At 39.7% G+C, this 10,513-nt stretch overlaps 1 pseudogene; it reads right to left on the reverse strand.

Annotated features, from left to right (window-relative positions):
• Window positions 1–393: 393 nt before the first annotated feature.
• Window positions 394–10,083, reverse strand: LOC140504792 (interferon-induced very large GTPase 1-like; annotated as a pseudogene).
• Between the last annotated feature and the right edge of the window lie 430 nt (window positions 10,084–10,513).

Raw genomic sequence — 10,513 nt, forward strand, 5'->3', positions numbered from 1 at the left:
TTTTTTGAAATTCTTTGCTACTACAAAAAGTATTACTATAAATAATTTGATAATATGTAGAATACATTGTATTTTCATATCTTTGCCCTTCTTATGGTATATGCATAGTGATAAGAACTCTAGGTCATAGGATATGGCGAGAATTGTTGGTTCATTTCTCATCATAATTCAAATTGTTTTCCAGAATGATTAGACCAATTCAAACTCTACCCACAGTGTATTAGTTTTATTCATTCCACAATACCTCTAGCATCAACTTTTCCAATCTTTTATAATCACTGTCAATTTGCTTCATTTGAAGTAAAATGTAAGAGTTGCTCTGACTAGTATTTAGTTTATTTTTAAATATAGGATTTTTGTAGATTTTTTTCAAAATCACCTAGATTTCTGCCTTGCATATGCCTCCTCTCATCTCTCAAAGAATCATCTCTTGTAACAAATTTTTTAATAAAAATAATTTTTTAATGAAAAAGGAGAGAAAAATTCAAAATAACCAATGAATACATTGAAAATATCTGAAATTATATACTTGTGAACCCTCACCCACCTCTCTTAAGAATTAGGTAGGGGTACATCATATCTTTTATTTGGAGCCTTGCAATTTTGCAAAATTCCTCTTGATTGTTTTATGATTGTTTTTTTATTGTTTTTTGATTTTTTTTATTGTTTTTTGATAGTTTTTTTCCATTTACATTGTCATTTTACATACATATATACATTTATATTAGTTTTAAACATTCAACTTCATATTACACCAATTCATACAACTGTTTCCATAATTCTCTGTATTCAATATGATTATCATTTTTACAGCACTATAGTATTGATTTAAATCTATGAATACAGAAAACTGAAGAGAAAAAATTTCAAGCACAATCAGTTTATTAGTCATAGCTAGCAATTTACCAATAAAATGGGTCCAAGAACACCTCAGTTGGTACAAGGACCCTCAACTGAGTTTACAGAGCACTTGTAAAGACATAAATGAAAAACATCAGAATGGGGAACATAATAAATGAGAAACATTAATCACAAATTGAGGTACATGGTATTGATTATGGCAGGGGCCTACACCTTCTGATTGGTTGGAGTATTTTGGGAGATTCCATTGTAATCATGGAGGTCAATCTCTTGTAATCATCCTTGATAAGAATAGGGAATATTAATAAGGATGGGGAGCTTTGACAGCAATTTGTCAGCAATAACCAGTGGTTTCCCCATCCTCACATGATTTATGGAGTCATGGAGTATCTATAGCTATAATCCACAACAAGGCTCTTAATAGATAAAAGAAATTTAACTGGACAAAGCCTTTTAACAGAAGTGAGAATTTTGGTTAACAGGTGAACTAAGTGGAGGTGATGTCCTGTCAGCCAACAGAGAATTTCATATATACTTCTTAATCTACTATGATTTATAAGAACTAAATTATATGTGTAATTAAAGAATGTAACTAAAAATAAGTGATTGATCATTAATTGATGATATTTCACAATAATACATCATTATATTCATGCACCACAATTTGTTCAGCCATTCCCCTATTGATAGACTCTACATTGTTTCCAATTCCTTGCTTCCATAAAGTGATGTTATATTTATTTTTGTGTGCAAGAAACCTTTCTTTTTTCTTTCTGACTTCCTCAGGATTTATGCCTCCCAACAGAATCACTGGATTAAGTGGTACGGCCATTTTAGTCACTTCATTTGCAAAATTTAAAATTGCTTTTCAGAATGATTTTGTAAACATGAAGCTTTAGTGCTATGTCTCAGACTCAAAAAAGAAAGGCAGACCAATGCACCATCAATGTTTATCTGTGTAGGTGTATATTGACTTAGAAAACTACTTCTTAATATTATCTGTGTATTATTGTATTTTTATTCATTTTGTTAAATATTTCTAAATTACATTTTAATCTGGTTATTTTACTATATCTTCCTTTCCACAATACCATCCCTTTCCTCAATTTAATTTTGATTATTCCTATCTTATGTCATCTTTGTCAGGTGACTGGATATGATGTAAAACCCATGGGTTGTTTGATTTCTGATTACTCTAAGTAGTGGTTTTGAGAATTTTTTCTTACAATGTTTAAGAGTTAAAAATTTTTCTTTTGAGCATTGTTTATTTATATACGTTCAGCACTTAACCACTGGAAAATGGCCTTTTTTTGGTTATGTATTTGTTAGTTGCCTGAGTATTAGATTCTTGTCAGAAATAATTGAAAATTTTTTGCATTTGACCCCCCCTCTTCTTATATGTTATGCTAATTTCTCTTGTGTAAAATCTTTCCAATTTCATATAATCTGTGTTTTATAACTGTCTACCTTGCTTGTTTATTTCAGTATTGTACCGCTGCTCAAGGATGAGAAAGGTACGCTTTCTGTTGTTTTTCTAATTTTCTAGTATTATGACCTTTTGTCACTGAGGTTACGAATCCATTATTACTTACACTGTTATGTGCTGTTAGTTGATACTCTAAATCTAATTTTTGTGAAAAATCCTTTTGAATTTTTCCAACAATTCTTGCAAACAGAGGTTCTTCCACAAATAATTCGTATTCTTGTTTTTGAAAACTGTTAGATTAAGATGAAAGTTTCTGGCACTCCATTGTCTCTCTAAATCTCATTTTATTTTTTTAACCAGTAATGTAGAGTTTTAAGGATTACTATATTATCATATATATCTGGTAGCGCTATGCCACCTTCATTCATATTTTGAAAAATCGTTTCTGAGAGAAAAAGTTCTCAAAATTCTCTGCATTCAGGTCCTTGGTGTCACTGACAATTATTATTTATTCAGGTTATTCATCACATCTTGCTTAGTGATTCTGGACTATACATCAGGTATCTGACCTCTGCCACTGAACCTGAAATTGTAATGCTGTTCTAATTGTGATCTGAAGCAACATACAAACCATTTCCAGTATGGTTGGGTAGATGTATCTGGAGTGATGCTACATGTGGCATATTCACCACCTGCTTGACGATAAGTCTTATATGGGAAACACCTGCCATCATCAAGAACAAACAGAAGATCACTTGCCACATAACTGGTGCAGAAATCAAGTGAAAACTCATCAGTCTTGTGCCAGTTTGTACCTGTGACAGCTTGAGAACGATGAAAAGGGACACTGTGGTCTTCACAATGATTTGTGGCGGTATTTGTGCAAATTGCTTTGCAAAAGGGACACTGCTTCCAGCAGCCACTGAGCTGATCAGACAGCATGGCCTGAATCTCAGGTACAATTTTCTTTATAGATGTAATTTCACAGGTCTCTCCTACCTTTTGGATTCTGGGATCCAGGTGTTCAATCATGGCTTCCTTGAGGAATTCAATGTCTGTAATCTCCTGATGTTCAATGCTTCTTAAGTCTCCTCTTGGAAGGGTCAGATGATGCCCAAGGCAATTACACAATGTGTCTAGCCATACAGATGCAGAATTGTTTTGATCCTTAGCCACCAGAGTTGATTTACAAATAGCAGAGAGGATGAGTTCTTTAAAAAATTCCAAACTATTACTTAAAAAATTCTTCAATTTCTCTTTTCCTCTTCTTCTACAGTATGCCTGAATCTCTTTCTCAATGTAATTCTTAAAAAACTGTTTTGGTGTGTGAATGTATTCCCAATAATTCTCAAAGTTTTCTTCCTTAGCCAAAGAGATGAGAATGTGTTTCTCCAGGTTGGATCGGTTTCCATTGAAGGCAGGACAGTTAGCCCTAATATCCCCAGCAAGGTCAAGGGCTATCTTTTTCCAGATGGCTATCGGTAGGGAAGAAGTAAGCTTGCTCCACAGGAAGTCAGCAAATGCTGTGATAGAGGTTGCACCTTGGCAGGAAATCTTAAAACTCATAAAGAAATCCTCTCTCTTATTTTGTAGATATGTGACAGGATCATGTGCTGTCTTGAAGGCAGAGTGCATGTCCTTAAATTTAGCTACTGAGCTATGACATAAATATAAGGACAAATCTATTTTATATTCATTAGTAAATGTGTACCGTGCCTCTTCAGATGCAGAATCAGTGTTCATGTCTATTAATAGCAGTATTTCATGGAAATAACTAATATTATAATCCATTCCCATTCTCAATTTAGATTCAATATTTTCAGTAATCAATGATATAATGTTTTGGTTAGTTTGTGTTATGATCTTCTTATCACACTCTGCTATGGATAGTCTGAAAACTATGAATTTTGCCTTCATTATGACATGTTTGTCATAATTAATGGAAAACCTTTTTCTTCTGGAGTGATCTCGAAGTTTGCTTACCACATTGTGCTCCTGTTTAAAATGGTCCAGAAAGACATTCTCCAAATCAATATCAATATTAGGGTCTTCAGCAGGAGGGGAAGTTGAGGATACTTCACAGACCCACTTTGTCCAAAGTTGACTGAATGTGTCTCTCAGCTCCTCCTCACTTAATTCTTTACCCATTAAAGACAGAGCCACATCTCTACTTTTTAACAACAGCTCTTTTTCATATTCTGATTTCTTTTGATCCAATTTATCTTGACTTTTCCTTGAACTAAGGAAATCATATGACTTTCTAATGCATTCTGAAACAAGTGCTTCTTTAAGATTTCTCAGTTTGTTCTCAAAGTTTCCCTTCCACTGGATCAGGATTTCATTCTCTTGGTCTTCATCAAAATACTTTTGAAGGTCTTGCCTGATGGCATCATATTTTTTTCCAGTGTTCTCCTCAATAAAACTTCTTGGGAGATCCTGAATTTTCCCATTCTGAATCTGATTGGTCAGTTGGTTTTGTAAACCCAACACATAACTTCTTAGATCCCAGGTCCAGTTGTTATACATTGTCTCAAGCTTGATCATGGCCATGATCTCTCGGGTATTCCTAAAGCTGAAGATGAAGTTTTCATTCACCAAGGCTTTCCACAAATCATGGATCCGCACCTTCACCTCAGACATCTTCGGGATGCTACCTTTGGATTCTTCTTTAGCAGCCAAGAGAATTCCTCTTTTTAGTTCCTGGATATTGTGGCTATAACTAGGATTAGGAGGGGCCATTGGAGGATCCCCTTCCCATAGATGAGCAAAGTAATGGACGTAATTGTTTACATCAAACCGAATGACATCACTGAAGCGGGTAATACCACAGTACTGTTCCTGTTCTGCAGCTATGACTGCCATTTCATCCAGTTTCTCCTGCAGTCACCTTCTTCCTTCCATGTTTTGATCTTTGGCAGTGATTTCCCCCACATTCTGATGCACAAAGAGACAGCTTGGGGAAATGTTCACTTGTTTCATTCTCAGAAAGGCCTGGACAGCAATTTGCAAGATATCTTGCATTTCTGAAGGATTCTCCCCAAATATATTGATCAACGTCAGGTTTCCAAGCCCAATAACAAAAGTGGCTAACTCATTGTCCCGATTTTGTGATTTACCAGTGAATTCTGGGGCCCTCAGTCCTTCTGTGTCAACCACGAGGACAAAGCCAAAACCCAGCTCTTCCCAAAGTGTCTCCTCCACTTTCAGCAACTGCATGTAAGCTCCTCGTGTGCATCGCCCTGCACTGACATTGAACTGTAGGCCAAACATAGCATTCAGCAGAGTAGATTTCCCTGTGCTTTGAAGGCCAAGAACAGAGAGCATAAAGACTTTTTTGTCTCCAATTTTCTCAATCAATCTGTCAAAAACAGCTGCCACCCACTTCAGAGGTACATAAGAAGCATCCCCATCCATCAGCTCAAGGGGGTAGCCAGAAACCATCAGATCAGCAGCAATCTGAGGAAGGGAGAAGAACACAGTATCCCTTTGGGATGAAGCTTCTTCCAAAGCTTCATAGATCTGACCAACCTCCCTCAGGAGATGTTCAGTACCAAATGAGGATCCCTGATCTCCTTGGAGACAACTTCTAGTTCTACTTGGTGGCGTTTCAAGGAGGTACTCTTGGATCCCTTTTGATTTTCTGCCAGCACCAAGGACCACAATTGGTTGTATCTCTTCTGGAGTTTTTCCAGGTGACCTCTGGTCAGGTTGTCCATGAATGTACTCAGCCACTGTAGGAAGTACAACTCAGTGCTGTTGTCTTTCTCTGAGTGAGACTAGAGGATTTCAAGCACAGATCTCATCAAGTCATTGAGAGGAAATGCTCTCCTTAGCTATGTTTGTCTTATTATTTGCTTTTCTGTCTCAATCTCACTCTTGTGCTGTTCAAGGCTGCGGTTCTCCTTCTCTCTCAGGTGACAAAGCTCCTTGTCCTTCTTACACCATTGGTGCCAAAGCTCTCCTTGAAGGGGCAGTAATCTCTCCTTCATTTCAGACAATTTCATCTCTTCCATGATGGCCAGCAAAGCCTGTGCCTTTCCCTTAGCCTCCTGACACTCTTTCCTGTCCACATCTACACGAAAGCCATGGTGCCGAGCAACTTCAGTACATTCTTCCAGACTGAGAAAAGGACCTGAAGACTTCAGTAAGCGATTGATGACACTTGTGAGTTCATCCATTAATTCAGCCTCATTTCTATTCCTAATCCCAATCCTCACTTTCTGGCCAGAATCATTGAATGCATTCTCATCTTTGTCATCAAACAAATAAACCAAAGGTTTTGTTGACTTCCACAGGTCCCGAACCATTTGGACAGTCCTCTCACTTCTATCAGAATCAGACACAAGGACCACTGTGACTGAAGCAATTTCCTGCAGAAATTTGAGCTGTGTCTCATGATCCTTGGCATCTCCACGGAGATTGGTGAAGGCCACACACCTTTCAAATCTGTCCTCATCTCTACCCCCTGGACAGAACCAGGAGATCTCTACCATCCCTCCCATTAAGAGGCAGGATTTGCTGCTGCCTCGGCAGTGACGGTGGAAAAAAGCATCATGTTTGTGCTTACTCAGCAGAGTGTTCAAGATCTGAGATTTGGAAAAAGAAGCAGAACTCACAACTCTTATAAAGGACACAATGGGAATGGGAGCCTGGGAGATGAGTTGGTTATTAAAATTAAGGACTGTGTCTTCTCCTGATGATTTCTCCACCTGTCTCCAGCTTCTCTTGATTTGGCTGAGAGACCACAGAGGGAATTCTATTACGGAAGTACAGGGATTGGGCACCACAAGGGGGAGAGCAAATTGACAAATGGAAAGTTTGTTTGAAATGTATTGTCTCATGAAATCATCAGCACAGTGAAAAATCATCATCTGGGTGTCCATTGGGTGGATGTGGGGTGGGCCTTTTGACAAGAGGAGAGAGGGTGTGTTCCTAACATCAGACAAATCATTATAAGGATCTGAAGTGTCAACCTCAAGATTTTTCAGAGTCAGTGTCCCACTGCCCATTGTTTCTCTACCACCTTTACAGACCAAGTATCTCAGCCGGTAATCCAGCATCAACAACTTCTGTAGGAAATAAAATGGCAATTGTTTGTCTGTTTCAGGCTCACTGTCATGCACAGAGGCCTTGTAAATGAGATGAAAATCTTTTCTGCTCATTCTCCTTGGATAGTAGTGTTGCAGACCAAACCTCTTAGCTAATTCTAGGAAGTCGAAACTTTTTATCACTTCCTGGTGTCTGATGGTATTTGGTTCTGCTTCAGAGGTCTTTCTCTTTTTCTGAGGAACACTTTTCAGTTCTTTCTTCACCTGGTCCATCTGTATAGAGTTCACTGTAGCTTCATATTCTCCATTGATAAGGAAATTTAAGTCTTTCTCCAGAGTTTTCCAATCATGACTGGCCCTTGGTTTCAGGAGGACATGAAGCACTTCTTTGCACCACAACTGTCCCATATGAGATTGCATCAGCTTCAATCTTTGCATCTTTTCTTCTGCAGACACAGCCATAGGTCCAGGAGTTACTGTGAGCCCTGTGAACAATAGGAATGCTTGAGCCCTATAGTCACATTCCTTATTAAGATACTGGTATTTTTCATGGGTTTTTTTCATTTCACATAACAGGAAATTTATTTCTTCATATCCAAGGAGATGGTGGAAGGTTTGGTTTTCCTCCTTGTACCCTGCACCAGCTGCAATGGAAAGTAGCAGCAGGCGTGTACCTGACTCCTCTGCCTGTTTCAGGGCCTTTAGAAAGGAGCTGAGAGAGGAACTGATCTTATAAGTAACCTTTATTTGAGCTTCTTCCATTTTTCCTAAGGAATCTGAGTTGTAATTAATTTCAAGAAGATTATTTTTTGCCTTTTCTAAGAGCTGAATGAAGTCAGAAAACTCTGTGACAGGGATATCTTGTTGCTCCTTTGCTGAGTGGAAAACCCACTGCAGAATTGAGTGACTCTGTGGGAAGTCTTTCACTTGATAGACATGAGAATACAAAAGGCTATGCAACTGGGATTTAATGAATTTGCTTTCATGAACTGGGAAGTCCTTGCAAAAATTGGCAATGTCCACCAAGAACTGCTGCAGAGTCAGGTCTTTGAGACAGATATTAATCCACATGTTAGAGTTCCTAGTTTTCTCCCTCAGTTTTTGTTTGAAGTCAAGGAGTTTCATCAGTTTCTCTTCAGGCTCAGTGATTTCCCAGGATTTCACTTCTTCTACAAAAGACCTGGCATCCTCCACTACACTAAATAATTCCTCTCCATCCTGGATCCTTGCACATCGTCCAGTCAGGGCTGTGTAAATGTCTGTGAGGCAACGAGTCACTCGAAGAGGATCCTGAAAATCTTGTCTGTGGTTAGACAGAATTATGTCCCAGATGGGCACTAGCTGATAACCTCTATCAATGACACACCAGGTATGGTTACTGGCCACAAGACCAGCTTTCCACTGAAGGAGAGAATCCACTTCTGAGGGGCCTCCTGTTTGGTATACAGACATTTTGAATCTTGAGAGAAAATCGGTGGAGTTTGTATTGTGAGAAGTCATTTGGGACTGAGACTTCAATGCATTTACTGTGGCTGCAGCTGTCACCCCAAATCCACTGTAGCTACTTCCAATGTACACATCAAGTGCCTCTGAGGCTTGTTGCTTCACATTTTGCAGCTCCTCTGACCTGAAACCCTCAGCTACAGCTTTCCACCAGAACACTTCTCCCAAGTGCAATGGACCCTGGTTCACATGAGAGCCAAACCTCTGGAAAAATGCCTCACATCTGTGCTTTAGATGGGTTTCTGCACCACTGGAGTGACTCAGAAGTTGCTCCAGCTGTTTTAACTCTTGAAGAGCTGACCTGGACAGATGGAGCTGGTCCTGTGAAAAGCAGCAGGAGGCCAGTGGGATATAGCAGAACTTGGTGGTACAGCTGTAAGTGTGTTCAGAGTGTGACTTATGGACCTCTCTAGAGTCAGAAGATCTGGTGTCATTGGTGCTAGCCTCCAGGCTAAATCCCCAACCTCCACCTTTACCCAAGAAGCTCATACTGAAACCCAGTTTCTCCATGCTTTCAGTAAATATGGACTCTTCCTGAGAAGATAAAAACTCCATTATTTCCATCCTTGTGCCCTGGGCTGGGCTGAGCAGGAAGAAGTTCTCTGGGAGGCTCAGCAGTTCTTCTCTCTTCTCCAAAAGATCCTCAGGGTGGTTGGTTTGGAAAATGCCCTGCAGGGCAAGGCCACCTGATACCCTTTTGAGGAGCTCCCTGTCAGGAAGATTCTCCTTATGAGAGAGTGTGATCTTCATGAGACTCAGGTGTCTGTTCATATTTTCTATGACCTCTGTAAGGGGTTTCTCAGGGAGTAGCCAGTACTTGGGTGGGATCTCCATGGCCTGCCTCAGCTCCTCTTCTTTCTCCCTAACAATCTCCTCCTGGCGGCTTTTCCCTGCTACCTGCATCTCCCTCAGCTCCCTCAAAGCTGACTGTGCCCACTCTTGTCTCTCCTTCACTGTCCCCCAATGTTTCTCTTGAATCTTCTCTGAAGCCTGGTCACCTGACAGCTGAAGTAGTTTCTCCAATGCCCGTTTCTCCCAAGGATGTTTTGCCTGCTTCTTCAGGGTCAGGATTTCCCTCCGTTGCAGGTGTTGTAAAGCTTGGGCAGAAGTGATACCCAGGTAATCCTGCAGCTTAGGTGCCCAATACTGGGCATCCAGCCCCAATTCTCTCAGCTTCTCTTCCAGCTTTTTTCTTCCTTGGTCTCCATGGGGTGACCCATCACCATTATCCCCTGGTGTAGACATGGCTGCAGGAGAGAACAGAGTATGACTTAGTCAAAACCTCATTTTACTTGGGGAAAAATGAGGCACAGAAGGTATGTGGTGAGGATGTAAACTATAGAAGGAGCTCCACAGGAAATATTCACTCTCTTCTCCTGCCCCAGCAGCATCACTACATGTGGATGATATATGTGGAAGCACTAAGGCCTCCTAATTTGGGTTTATGGCACTTGGAGTCTAGCAAGACCAAAGCTATATGGAAGATAGAGGTGAGAACAAGAATGTGAAACAGTTTAAATAAATCAGGTGGTTCAATCCCATTTCCCCATCAAGAATAGCAAACATCCCTCATTTCAGTGAGGTGAAAATCTCTCCTTCTACTTCTGGTAGCCTTCTGTGTCTTCTCCCTACAATGGGTTCATCTTCAGCTGATTTGGAAAATTTCTGTTCACTT

Source organism: Notamacropus eugenii, chromosome 5 (assembly GCF_028372415.1).
Source record: "Notamacropus eugenii isolate mMacEug1 chromosome 5, mMacEug1.pri_v2, whole genome shotgun sequence".
Classification (NCBI taxonomy): domain Eukaryota; kingdom Metazoa; phylum Chordata; class Mammalia; order Diprotodontia; family Macropodidae; genus Notamacropus; species Notamacropus eugenii.